Below are 14,839 nucleotides of genomic sequence, written 5' to 3' on the forward strand. Positions count from 1 at the left end.
AAAAAAAATTTTGAAAGTTGTTTCATTCACACCTAAAGATGGATGAAAAAAATTGTTTAAAAAAATCATGGTTGAAGATCTCATAATTCATGCATCAAAGAGTTAAGGGGAACAGCCTCTAGGGGGCGCTCATTCTGTTTCGACTTCCAGGTTTTGGTCTAGTTGTTGCACATGCTAATAACACCTACACACTAGTTTAATCATGGCCTTGGGGTTGCTCCTTCAGCCCTGTGTTTAGTACCTGGATCCTGAAATATCTCACTTGGTGAGAAACAGCAGGCTATTATAATTGTCCAAATGTGCCTCATTCTGTTGACATGACATTTTGCAGCATTACCACAAATTACAACCAGTGTCAAGTCAATGCAACACATCAAAATACACTGAGGATTAACTGACACATATGTTGTGTTGTTTAGTTTCAGATTCGTTAACGCTGAATACAGATTTTTAATAAATGTATACATAAAAGCAACAGCGTTCCTCTTCTCTGCCCTTTTTAGATGATTATTTCAAGTATTGTTCCAAGCTCACACGCCTATGCTTGACGAAAGTCAGAGAGAGACGAGACGAGACCATCTAAATACCAGTTTCGAGTAAAGAAGTGAGAGCAATATAGGAGAGGATGAGCCTCTCCATCTCTTGTGTAATGAAGAATGACTGAGAGGGATTGCATGGGCCAACAGCATCTGAAGACGGGGCCATTGCTATGCACAGAGCGTTGCATTTCAGACTGAGCAAGTTGAGACCTGGAGCACATGAGGTTAGATTGCAGAGAGACGAAAGGAGCGGGAGGGTAAATGTCTCTCCTCTTACTATTTATCCCCTAAATGACATGGCTCATTCATACAAGCAGAGCACCGTCAAGGACACTGGCAGGACTAGAGGAATAACAAAACCCACCTGGATTGTCTTTTGGAAAACACCAAAAGAACAAACCAAAAAAAAAGGAAAAACAAAAAGCTGGCAGTGGAAAACTGACATTTAATTAAAAACCAAATTCTCATTGTTTCACCTAAAAAGGAGAATAAGGGAGCAATTCAATGGTTAAAATAAAACAACTAATTTTTGCTCACATATTACCTGACGGGTGTAAGAGGGAGACAGTGCTCGCTGAGATGGGCCTCGTGTTTGGAGCAGAGGGGATTTGGAAAGAAATAAATATAAAAGTTTGTGCTTCTTACGCTATAATTCTTCAAAACAGTGCAAACGCGTGAGACATTTCGGTTTCACAGTTGGTAACATAAAACTGAGCTGTCTGAGCTCTTTTGCTTTTCACACTTAATATGGCCTGATAAGCCCGACCAAACCACAGCGAAATAAAACACAAAAGCAAGGCTGCTGTGGATGAGAAGGAATGCATGCAATCTATGGAAATCGGCTTCTGGCTCGACTCCGTGTACCTGTGTGTACTCTTAGATGTGTTTGATTGGGAGCAGTCCCTGAGGAGCAGCAGCACTTGTTGTGTGGAGGGATAACGAAGTGAACGCCCGCTGCAGGCCTCTCTCCTCTCCGCGTTTCAATCCTGATAACCAGAATCATTTATTCACATCAAGAGGCCGCTTTGTAAACCACCCAGAGGTGCTGCATCTGACACTCATTTTATTTATTCATTAAGGATTTACATAGATGCTTGTACAACAAGTGGCCTTTTTTATGACTGCCTTAAGCAAGGTGCACGTTTGCACATCTGCACTTGGAAACTTTTTTGTATTAAACCAATGAGAGGAATAGCCATTAATAACTATTATATGAGTTTGCTTCCCCCTGATTGGAAGTCCTTTACGCTAAAATGATTTCATTCTTTGTGAGAGGAAGAGTTAGAGGAATAATTAAAGCTAAACTCACTAAGGACTTCTTTTCTAATTGGCCATATGGACTGCAAAGAAAGTTTTCTTTTCCCCTTTTGTCTTTTACGGCAGATGTGCAGGGTCTTAGACTTTTGGCTTTTGAGACAGAGTCCTCTCTTCCCTGGTGATTCCAGCTATAATTACTCCTCCACTTCCTGGACTATTTTAGTCCACGTTAAGGTTAGAATGTTACGTATAGCCACTTTTTTCCAGCTTTTCTTAATAAATTCACTTGTCAACATAATGCATTCAGCTGATGAGTTGTGATTCATCAATCTGCTGAATGAGAAACAAAAAAAACAAACATAACAGAAGTGTGTGATACTCAGGGTTCTGCATGTCTATTTATTTTTGTTAATGGTAAAAGCGTTAAAACCATACTTTTTAAGTCTTGCTGCTGTATCTAACTTAAAGGCCTTGTGTGTTGTAACGTGATGAAGGAAGATAAAGGACTGTTTTCTTTTATTAAATCAAAGAACTCTTTTTTTAATAAAGCTAATCAAAACAAGTGTTAGTCAATAATACAATGTTGATCAATCTGTGAAATAACAATGTTATGATTAATCTGCTTTAATAGGCAAATGACTTCAATCTAGTTCACTAGACACACTGATACATGTAATGTAAACGCAGGACACATTGCTGTTACTGATCCAATCAGAACCTTCCCTTCTGAAGCGTGGCATAGTCTCTGTGGTGTTTATAAATCTGCCAGCTTTGATTCGACCAGAAATCAAAACATCCAGATTAATAAAAACAGTTCCAACGCCATCTTCAGTTCAGTTCTCAAGATCTCACTATTTCTGTTTTGAGATCATTATGATTTTACGACTTTGTTTTATTTTGTTTTGATCTATTTGAAGCACTTTGTGAAAAGTGCTATCTAAATAAAATGCACTTACATTCTTCTGACTGCATTTTTAGGTTCTTTTTAAAGCAGGAAAGTTTTTTTTTTTACCTTGCTGACAGTTTCGACCTCTCCTGCTGTTTTCTTCAGAGCTAGCCGCTACTCCGTTTATCCGCGGGCAGCAGAGGGCGACACAGTCCTCTGCTGCCCGCGCTCTCCTCACCGATGAAACAGTCCCATGAATGATCCAATGTGTAGATTCCATCGTCACTGTTCATGGTTCCCTTTTTCTATGGCTTCGTTAATCCATCTTTTGTATTTCTGTTGTTCCATTATACGGTTTTCCCTTGTGCAGTGGTCTGTTACGGCTGATTTCGTTATTGTACTTTCTGCTTCTTGTTTTGCTGCTCTTGTTTGTTTTCGGCTTGGTTCTTTCTCACACATTTTTCTATGTTCTATTGTTCGTGTGTTGAGTTGGCGTCCGGGTTCTCCTGTTTTATTGTGGAGATTGCATGGTATAGTTTCACAGCTAATGTCCACAGCTTCAAATCTGAGTAAATACATGTTTTACTCATGAAAATATTGACATTAGGTTAAAACTTTAACTGTCCCACTTATACCAGCCATGTCAGCATTTTTCTCTGATGAGAGATATACTTTGTACAGTCAGCAAGATAGAAGTGAAATTAAACTTTTGCATTAACACAAAATGATTTAAATAATCCTTGAAGCTGTTACACTAGATGCCATGCCAGCAGATCAGCGTAATACTCCCGCTGCGTTGGGTCTTATGAACGCGCCATGGCGGCATGGCATTGTGGGAATTTTGCAGCAATCGTGCCGCCACGCTTGGTCATAATATGACCGCAACGCCAGACTTTTAAATGCATATTACGACTTGGTGCAACGGAGGGAGGAGTGATGATCACATGGAGGGTTACTGCCAAGCACCGACCGGCAAATATGTTGAAAATAAAAGTAAACATGAGCTGTAAGTTTTGCTTATGTATACAAAATCAAATGAGATGAAAAACTGGAGCGATGCAGAGATCCAGGAGATTCCTGGAGGTCAGATCACTTGACCATTCACGGGGACTGTGGGGGACTGACACCTTTAGGAGCGGCTTGTTAAAAAACATAATGAGCACAGCTTCAATTGCAATGAAAACAAGTTATGTCCAAGATAAATGAAAGTCCACAGCAGCACAGAGACCGCCCCCATTTGGATGTTTGGATTACGCCACGTTACCGTTTATTAAAGCGTTGCGGCAAATTGGCGGCATTGTTTTCTAAAAGAGACTACTATAAACCTTCAGTAGAAACAGGACATTTGTAAAGGAACTGCCCTGAAATGGTTTAATTCCCTTATAGCTGATTGATGGGCTCTAAATCAGAGCCTTTTGTTAAAACATTGTCATTTCTATTAAGGCACCACAGTGTGAACACACAAGCTGAATGTTTCTGTTTCTCTAACCAAACCTTACAGTTGAACATCCACAGCACAGATTATTGCCATTATCACAGTAAAAGCTAAAAATAACTAAACAATCACAGCATATTTTCTTTGTCATCCTCTATTAAAGCTGCTATTAAAGCTAAGGCTGTCAGTGTGTTGTGGTATTGACATGATGGTAAATGGCTGATTTGTTCCAATGAAGATTTCTGTAAAATTACAATATTTAATTTCCCTTTGTATATAATTTAGCTCCTTCGTGATCTAGATGCTAGTAACAACCAGGACGTGTTGGGATGGAACGGTGGATTGAAGCTGGCTAACCACTGGGTATTTGCTAATGATATGCCCCCTTGGTTTCAAGATCCCAGCTGTGTATATCAAAGCACACATAGCACCCGGATATTAGAGGGCTGACTTTCCTGATAAAGTTCACCAAAGTGAGTCATAAATGAGCTCCATCTCCTCACTCTCTCCTGGTTAAAACTCAACAGCAAGCTCCACATATTTAATGCAGAGTTGTTGCAGATTCGTTGGATGCACATCAAAGTTTTGAAGCTCCCTTTCCACCACATCCCAAAGGTTCTGGACTGAGATCTGGTGACTGTGAAGGTTGTTGAGTCATGTTCTACAAACCAGGCAGAGATTATCTGAGCTTTGTGACCTGCTGGAAGTCCATCAGAAGATGGGTCCATGTGGTCATACAGGGATGGACGTGGTCAGCAACAATACTCCAGTAGGCTGTGGTGTTTCAGCCAGGCTCATGTGGTCCTGAGGGGTCCATATTGGGACAAGAGACCCCCACCATTCCATCAGCAGCAGCCTGAAGCGTTCATACAAGGCAGAGTGGATCCATGCTTTCGTGTTGGTGACACTAAATTCTGATCTGACCATGTGAATGCTGCAGCTGACATCCAGACTCAGACCAGGAAAGTGTTTCCAGTCTCTTCTGGTCCAATTCTGGTGATCGTGTATGAATAGCATCAGGTTCCTATTTTTGGCTGACAGTGGAGACACCTGGTGTGATCTTCTGCTGCTGGAGTCCATCTGCTGCAGCTGTTGTGGATAAGAAATACTATTCTGCAGAACATAACCAGTGGTTTTTTTGAGCTACAGACTACATTCTCTAAACTCTAGAGATGGTTGTGGGTGAAAATCCCAGTAGATCATCCTATCTTGTACTAACAACAAAGCAATGTTCAAAGTCACTTAAATCTGCTTTTTCCTCCTTTTTGATACTCAATTTGAACTTCAATGACTCATTTCCACCATGTTGAAATATCTAAAGGCCTTTTTTGCTGCCATGCCATTAGCTAATTAGTTATTGTGTTAAGTAATTGAACAAGTGCACCAAATAAAATGGCTGGTGTGTGTTATTTTTTTTCTAATTAACTTCATGTTGGTATTGTTTTGGGGTATGCATCAAATCATGCATTGTGCACTTCTTACAAGCCAGAACAGTTTACTTGTTTCTCTAGACTGAGTTCAGTATGCCATGAGGTGCTCCTCTTATCATGAATTGTTTCATACTATCACTAAAACCAAGGATATGTTTGGTGATTAAACAAAAGAGCACAAAACAGAAGCTTCATTCTGATTAGCCTGATTGCCAACGTGCAAAATCATTAGAATTGTAAAATGTTTAAATCTTTTACATAATCGTGGCCCCGCCCACTGAAATTCTCTGATGGAGTGTATTTCCTATAGAGCTATCAAGCTGTTTGTTTCCTGTAGCTCACCTCAGAGCCTTGTTACAAAGTGCTGTGGCTCCCTGGATCCCTCTGTAGGGAAACATAAGTACTCTATTATAGTACTGTTGCAGTGTGCATTCATACTATAACAAGAAATTATATTTGTACAATATGGGCGAAAAGTCTGTCCAACAGGCTCTGTTGTTTTTAGCGTTTGAATGTGTTTAACTACCATTTGGGCTCGTGAATCAGAAGGAGGGAGTGATCCGGGCCTGAGAGAGCCTTCTGTAGCTGCTCAGAGAGCGCCAGAAGCAGGACCTGAATAGAGATGAGTCCTGTTTCGTCATCTTTGATGTAGGAATCAGGAACCAAGCCAACATTTTTAAATGACTGCCACCTGCTGTGCTACTGTATATCCCCGGGGAAGCTGTGATCATTGGCAGGTTGCTGCAAATCAGACAGACACTTGTATGACATGACAGAGGAATAGCTGCTCTGGGGGGAGTTGCTCTTTTTAGTTATCTGTCTTTCTACATGGACCAGAGTGAGACCAGCGAGCGTCCAATCACCAGCGTCTAGAGATACAACTGTGGCTGATGTAACGGCGTTGGCCAAAACGTCAAGTCTACGACTTCCTGAGAAACAGCGCCGACTCCTTTGAGTGCCATAAACTGAGTCACAAGAACCATTTGTGTACGTTGGAAACCCAGCTGCCCCATCTTTACTTATTTCCCTAATAAAATTATGTAAATCAAGTTGTGTTGCAAACAAGCCCTGAAAAAAGCGAGCAAATGGCTCCTTCATTACCAACGGCAAGTGCAAATTGCCTCAGCTTTGAAATTAATCCACCAAGGCTGGCACCTTTGCACCCTAAAGCCTCTTTAGAAATCACACATTCTCTGATCTTATCTGAGTTTCTAGGATGGGAATTTCTGACTCTTGCTTACCTGACTTGCTGATGATAATGCCGTGTCTCTGAGGTAATGATAGCAGTCGATCTGAGCAAAGAAAAAAGTCACACCACCAAGAATTTTTGAAGGCGTTTGGGTTGGGAGTGTTGGTGGATTAGACGCAATCTCACTTTGTCAAGCCCTGACTGCAAATCGCTACTAAACAGGAAAATTAGAGGGGATTTACAAATCATTTACATTTGTTTGGTTATATCAGACACACCAAGACACTTTTATTAGTCTGTAATAAACAACTTTCAGCTTTGTGTCATTTATGTTGAAATTGAAGACTCCTCTGCATTTATTTTCCATCACTCAGTGGAAATTATCATTAAGTCATTCTAAGTCTACATTTAGACTTCCTAAAAGGACTTGGTAAAAAATAGCAGGTGTCAGAGATTCACAATAAATGAGGTCACTGTTTTCATCTATTTTCAGCTTTAAATCTACCTTTTGAAGCATGCTGTTTGTCTCAGTGGTTACATGTTCAGAGTCTGATAGCACTAAGGAGGCTGTGTTCAGGTGGTTTTTGTGTAAATGGAGTGTTTGCACTGATTTGACCTGAAAAAAACGAGATGTCTTCGTCACTAATGTTGCGACGCTGCTGTTAGCAGAGCTAAACAATACAAACAACACAGATTAAGGTTTTTGCATTATATATCAGGTGATTCGAAACTGTAAAATTGTATTATTTTAATAGTTTAGAAAATAGATTTAATATTACTGAAAAATTAAGCATCTTTGTAAAACCTATAACTGTCTTACCTCAACATCTCAGAGATTTCAACTTCGTGAGACTCAAACTTGTAGCCTAGTGAACTAGATCAGATTCTTGCGTTGCAAAGTTTGGTCTAGGAACGCTCCATCGGCCCCCTTGCAGCAATCTTGTGGGCCAATCACAGCTCTCTATAGGGGATCTAAACCAATAGAGTGCTGTGAGTTGCGTTGAGTAAGTCACATGTCCAGTATAGGATCCAGAGATGGTTTGAAAAACAACGGTAGAACCTGCCCTACAACCAAGAACCCTCAAAGGAGACTAAATTGTTTGGCTTGCCAGGTTACTGAACTTGTATTTAGTGTGATTTTAAAGAAGAAACAAATCCAACTACTACACATTAGTCGACTCTCATTATAAGAAACTAAATTACAAAAACGTAAATAAAATAGAAATTTTTCAAATAAAAATGTTGTCATATTTCCTAAAAAAGAAATAAAAAATATTTAAATTTAAGTAAACATCAAGTGTCCATAAATAACAAAAAGGTCTAAGTTGAAGAGAATAAAATCTCATAGTGCAAGGAGCCAATGCCCACATATGTGGACACAGGACCCTATAGCTTAAACATGCTGCCTACCAGTGTTCCACAGTTACCTTGAAATAGTAATTTGATTACTGACTACTGATTACTCCTTACAAGTGTAAATTAATTACTTTACTGATTAGTTTATTTTCTATGTAACTAAGTTAGATTAGAAGTTACTTTATTCATTATTTTCAGCAGCTGCCAACAACTAAACCCACTGCTTCTACATCAAAATCAACAAGCAGTTTATTAGTTTGTTAGTCTTGTTCAGTTCTCTGATGGTGCTATTTGTGGTTGGTGTTCATTTTGCACCGTGAGTAGCGGTTCCATTCAAGGAATGGGACTGCGGTGCTATTCGGTTATTTAGCCACTTAATATGCTGCTTGTTCTGAGTACAGTATACATGCTGTTGTTGCATGTGTCGTACTTGTTGTTCTCGTTGCTGTTTTTACCATCTTTGCAAATCACAATAACTGTTACACACAAATAGTAACCAGTAGTGCATAGTGTCATAGGACAAGCATAGGACAAGTAACTTTAACTTGATTACTGATATGGAAATATTAACACATTAGATTAGTGGAAAAAGGGGTAATTTTAGAGTAACACTTTACTGGCATCACCGGTGCCTACAATATTTTCTTTGGTTGTAGGTCACCTTCAGGTCCATTAAATGGTAGTCCTTTCATGGCACCCAACAGATAACAATGACTGTAAAACAAAAGGAGGATCTTTGTTGGCATCGTTTTTCCTTGTTGTACGCATGCGTGAGAGGCTGGGTGGCCTGCTATCAACATGTGATATAAACTTTTGAGAGTGTTTGCAGGCTAAATCCCCAATATACTGTATAAACATATAAACATCTAAAGACAGCAGAAGGTTTAGCGAGAAGCTTAAAATATGTATTGAATAAAAAGTATAAGTTATTAAAAACCAGTATGAGCTGTGGGATGATGGAAAACACTGGTTGGCTTTGCCAGTATTTTTTAATTTTTTTGTTTTTCACAAACCTGCTGGGGAGACATTTATTCCTATTCAACAGAAAGCCCTGGACCCTTCACTCATGAAAAATTAAAGACTTTCAAACTTCTGGAGGCGTACAAATATTTTGTTTAAGAAACGTTGAGCCGATCTCGTCTGAAAACAGAAAGCCGTGGTCATGCTAACACAGTGGTGGACAGTCAGGGCCAGCAAAGCCTTCTCTGCTGGCCTAAACGTACTCAAAAACGTAAATGTATTTTTTTTCCTTTGGTAAATATTAAAAAAAAAAAAGTTCACTGGTCTATTTTCTTTATGTCCTATTATACCCACTTGGCTGCGCTGCTTCCAGTGTTAAAATACCAAGGCTGGGTGTTATCCAATCAGATTTAAGCTAGCTTGTGTTTTCAGGCAGATTAAGTCTGCCCTAGGCCTTCAGAATCAATCGAGAAGCCCGCTGTCCGCTGTAAGTGAACAGAGACGATCCAGTTGCGATAGCCAATCAGCTCACGAGTCAGCGTGGCTCAGGCCAGCTAGCTGGCCTCACGCAAAAGTTGACATGAACGCATCCTGTGATTGGATAAGCAGTAGTTAGAACTTTTCTAGCGGCATGAAGCAAAATATAAAAACTAAACACAGAGATTTGTATCTATAGGCAGCTATCTGTGTATTTTTGTACAAATGATGGCTGAAAGAGGAGAAGAGACAGACTTGGTTGCAGATTTTCTCGCCACACCATTTTCCAGACGGACCTTTCAAGAAAAAATGGATCTTGTGAGAACAGGTTGTCCAACTCCAATGCTAGCTGGCTTGTCCCAGCAGGGGAAAGTATTTGTTCGTCATTTTCAGGCAAGCACGGTACCCATGGCTAACAGCTTCAGAGAACCGCTGCAGGTTATTCTGCTGGGAACGCCTGTTGCTCGCATCAGATGGATTTGGTAGCATTAAAGCGTGTTAAAAAGAACGCCAGAAACACGACCCGACAGACCCGTCTTTCAGCATTAGCCTCCATGTCCATAGAAAAGGATCTACTCATGGACCTGAAGTGCACAGATAAACTGTACAGAGCCATTGAGGTTTTCCTGAGGAAAGAAAGAAGGATGGATTTTATTTTCTAATGAGCAGGAGAGGAGGAGATCCATGCTGGACATTTATGTTGGTGAGTAGAAACATTTATTAGTATTTTTTAATGTTTTGTCATTTCATTTTGTTAATAATAAATGGTAACGAAATAAAATGGCTAAATGAAATAATTCTATGTGTTCTGTTTCTATGCAATTTATATTGTGTATAACGTGGTGTGTGCAGCTGCGCCAACATGTTCAATTGTTTCGCGGTGCAATTTTCTCCAAAACAAATACAAATAATGTGTTTGCTTTACTTATTTTTTTTTTATTGTCTCATCTCTTAAACCCGTCTTTCATTTTTGAGATTTGACAGTATCCGTGGTCTTAGTTTCCTACTCTCAATTGGGAATGCGAGTTTGATTTTAAAGGCTCCGGAAATGACGTCTTACCCAGCCACTGGTGTTTGTGTGTGTGTGTGTGTGTGTGTGTGTGTGTGTGTGTGTGTGTGTGTGTGTGTGTGTGTGTGTGTGTGTGTGTGTGTGTGTGTGTGTGTGTGTGTGTGTGTGTGTGTGTGTGTGTGTGTGTGTGTGTGTGTGTGTGAGAGAGAGAGAGAGAGGTTTCTCCAGCTGTGATGTCCTATTGCTGGTATTTTAAGGTGTGTTAATTTAGATTGGACTGAATAGGAAATCACTGAAGGCCCAGGGGTGGAATGCACCGCCCGCCACAACAGCAGTTAGCTCCGACGCGCAGAGCCACGGTGTTGTTTGCATCACCTGTAGGTGACGGCCAAAGAAATGGATAAATCCTCAAAATGACTGCAAAGCTGGGTAAGCCTTCATTAATCAGTGTCCTTATTTATTTCTTTGTTATTGTAATGGTCACGGCATGAGGCACCTGAAACAGAACATGAAGACAACATGACTCCATGGATTTAAACATACATGAAGAAGAATGTCTTTAAAAACATATTCTCTAATTAACAAATACTCGTCACAAGGACTTACCGTGAACTAAATGAGCCTCACAAACTGTCCGTTACTGCAGGAGTCCAGGCTTTCTTTGGGGAGTCCGGGTGGCTTCCTATCATCTACTTCGTATTTTGCGGTCGTTTAGGAAGGAAATTCCAATAAAACTTTTAATCAAGCCTCCCACGGGCCGAACTATCAACCACACAGCAAGAATGATCCATCTGCTTCGCTGATTCCTCCTCCACCCTGACCCAAAACAACCGAATTGTTGGCAAAATGTGTCATTTCTTAACACACACTACCAGGATGCAATGCGAGAAACATAAACACTGATGTCACAAAAGATCCTCCTATAGATCAGGTCAACATGAACAATTAGAGCCCAACCCAATCAGTGACAGTGCTGGGATTGGGACGCCTATCCGACACAAATAGTTTCTACAAATCTTCACTCGATCCGAGCAGACTCAGCAGCTCGGTTAGGCGGGGTTTTGTCCTGAGTGTAAAGCAGGATGACATCACTAGTGGATTTAAAGAAAACGAGTATTTTTTACCAATAAATCACTCGTCGTTATTGACACCAGCTGCAAACATGAACATATTGTTTTACATTCTGAGTCAGGAAGTCTAGCAGCAGTGGATCTAGTTTGCACCGACTGTGGGTTTTCCACTCCCGAGTCAGCATTTGCATAATGGAATTAGGGGCTCAGCCATGCTATGTCTTTAGTGGACCATTAAGCAGGCCTTTACTGGACTGTAATTAGTGACTTCTGCCCCTCACCTTCATTAGCATGCAAATGAAAATTCTGAACACTGAGAAATATTTGGCACATTGGGAGAAAAATGCCAAAGTGATTAACAGGCAATCTGAAGTGGAATTGTCTTTTTCTATCTATCACAGTTTAGAGTACTCGAAATGAGACATTGCAAAGTGCTGAAGTGCTAACAGGTTGATCTGGGCTGGCATTTGAAGTGAATTGTGATGACATGACTGGTGACTGAGAGTTCATCCTCACCAAAGGGTCTTTGTCCCTAATCTGAGAAAAATCGGACAGCTGTTCTGCTCAGATAGAATTGGGCCTTTCATCCACAAGGTCATTCTGTTTTATGTCCCAAATTCTTCAATTAAAAGTACATTGGCACCGCTTCTTTTTTGCTTTGCGTTACAAACTCTCCAAGATATTTTTTTATCTCTACCTAATAGGACACAACTCTTGAGTTTATAAACGGCGTAGTGTCATTTGCAATTCTAATGTGCTCATTTGAATTAAATGCTGATTTGCATGAATACAATTGAACTTTCAAGACATGTCAGACAAGACTCTGCCAAAGGAGGCCCTGACACGTGCACATTCATCACAGGAGATGGCTGCTGGCTCGGCGAGTGAAAACATACATCCAGTGAGAGAGGAGGCAGGAAATGGCTAAATCTCTGTGGTTTTCTTTTGTTGGTTCTGTCTAATTATAAAGTCAAGTCAACGTAGTGAGAGACAGGGTGAGGGCAGCATCACTTGAACAAATAAACAACAGTTAAAAGGTGTAATTGACCTTCATCTGTACGTGCTAAGTTTGTAGTTGTTAGCGTTGCCTGTAATATAAAAACTGTCATTTTAAGTCAGCATCAGTAGGAAACAGCCAATTTAATCAGAATAAATAACTACTTAACAGCTTTTCCTATAGAAACATCCAGTTCATCTTTACCTGCTGTTCACTATTAGCTTGTAAATTACTTGCTTTATTATATTACTGTAATAAATGATTCGATATATAAATAAATGCATAAACAAAAACAAATCTCTGTGGAAAATAATGATGAAACATTAGTGATACAGATGCAAATCATCCCAGTGGCCCTTCTGAACCCCGCCATGTTATAAATCGGCCCATTAAAAAAATTATATTGTCAGTTGATTAGACACGAGTGTCTAATCAGCCCGGTATTCAAATTAGGTTCATACTAGATAACTCTGCAGGTCACACGCTACCCTTCAATTTTCTAATGACAGAAACTAATGCCAGTTCATCATGGAGGGGGCTCTTCACGTGGCTGATGAAAAACTAAAGGTGGTTCTTTTCTGTTCTACTGGCTTCTGAATATGATCCATTTGGTCCCTTGCTGCTGATTAGGTTGTCCACATCGCCTTCCTGTCACCTCATGTTTCATGTTTCAGAAATAAACATGACCCGACATATTTATGGGCTTTAAGTTAAAAAGGCATCTCATGAACAACCCTCAGTTCCTTTGTTGCAAAGGAAACTACAGTTTCAATTAAGAATTTTGTTTGTGATGCAAAGTAGAGGGATGGTTTGGGTTCTGTCTAGTATGGAGAGGTTATGAATAGTCAGTATCTTACCTGCCAAAGACATAGAAAAAAACAATCTCAGGGAAAGTTTTTGCATAATAAAGGGGCCTCTTTTATTAAACTTTGTGCAGAGTCCTTACTAAAAGTTGACTGAAGCTTGGCATAAAAAAAACTTTGCTCGTGCAAAAAAAAATGCATTTCTTAAACACTGTGTTTTAACAGCTGCACACAATTCCTTCTTTCTGAATCACAAGCAGAGAGTGACAGGTAACAGGGTAATATTTAAAGGCTATGTTGTCCTTGCATGGCCAAAGCTTAGGATGTGCACTTCTCTAACATTTTTTGGGAACATCCCAGTCAAGGAAAACATAGAACTTACTGTTGGTCTCATTAAACTTTGGCTTGGAAATGACTTGGGATCCCCCAGGAGAAGTGGGAGGGTATTGATGAGGAGATAGATGTCCAGGTTCCCTTTTGGACCTGCTGCCTCCATATCCTGACCTTGAAGAACTGACAGGAGATGGATAGATTGGCTTGTTTCAGGAACTAGCAGTTAGCCAGATCAGAGGAGAGCTGAAAACGGCAGGATTTGGAGTCTTATGCCACTTACACACAAGCATCGGCTCTACTCTGAGTGGCCCGCCCCAGCCTAGCCGCGCTCATTCCACACTGCCTTAGGACTGTGGACATGATTGAGCGCATGGGCGGTCTCCAAAATTGGCATGGAAAATAGATACCAGTGATGTTATGAGCACATCTCCGAGCACGTGGAAATTTTTGGGCCAAAAGAGCGTGGAGAAATCTGCAGTGTCCTCTAGGTGTTTCTCAAGGCACCTGGCCTTGTGAGGCGATGTCTTGTGAGGCCAGGCACCTTGCTTACGAGGACACTGTCTTTCCTTGGTCAAAGAAAACAGTTAAATGGAACAGACTTGCATCACGTGACCACGGCTTCCACGTCACGTAACGTCACGTAACACAGGAGATAACGTTATATTTTATATGTATTAGTTTCAATATAAATATATGAATAGCTTTTACTTTTTAAATTGTGTATATGTATGTTAAATTAAATATATAAGTGAGTTACCACCCGCTAGCCACCAAAGCTGCAACTACTAAGCAACTAACCAGCAATAGATAACTTCTTTGGATCTAAAAAAAAAACGTTTTAAATTTTTTTTGTTGACTTACGTTTAAACTTGAAATTTGCCCCTGAAGTAGCTGCTGGCTTTTGATCCGCCATCCTTTTGAAAATACAGCGGTGTATTCTGGGTGTATTTTTGTGCCTACAAGGCACCCTAATCAGTCAGCTGACAAAAAGGTCTCAAAAGGATTTTTGTACTTGTAAACGGATCTGTGTGTAATGTAGTTTTGCCCATGTGTACCAGGTGAGTTGTGTGTGTGTGTGTGTGTGTGTGTGTGTGTGTG

This window comes from Nothobranchius furzeri, chromosome 9 (assembly GCF_043380555.1).
Source record: "Nothobranchius furzeri strain GRZ-AD chromosome 9, NfurGRZ-RIMD1, whole genome shotgun sequence".
NCBI lineage: Eukaryota > Metazoa > Chordata > Actinopteri > Cyprinodontiformes > Nothobranchiidae > Nothobranchius > Nothobranchius furzeri.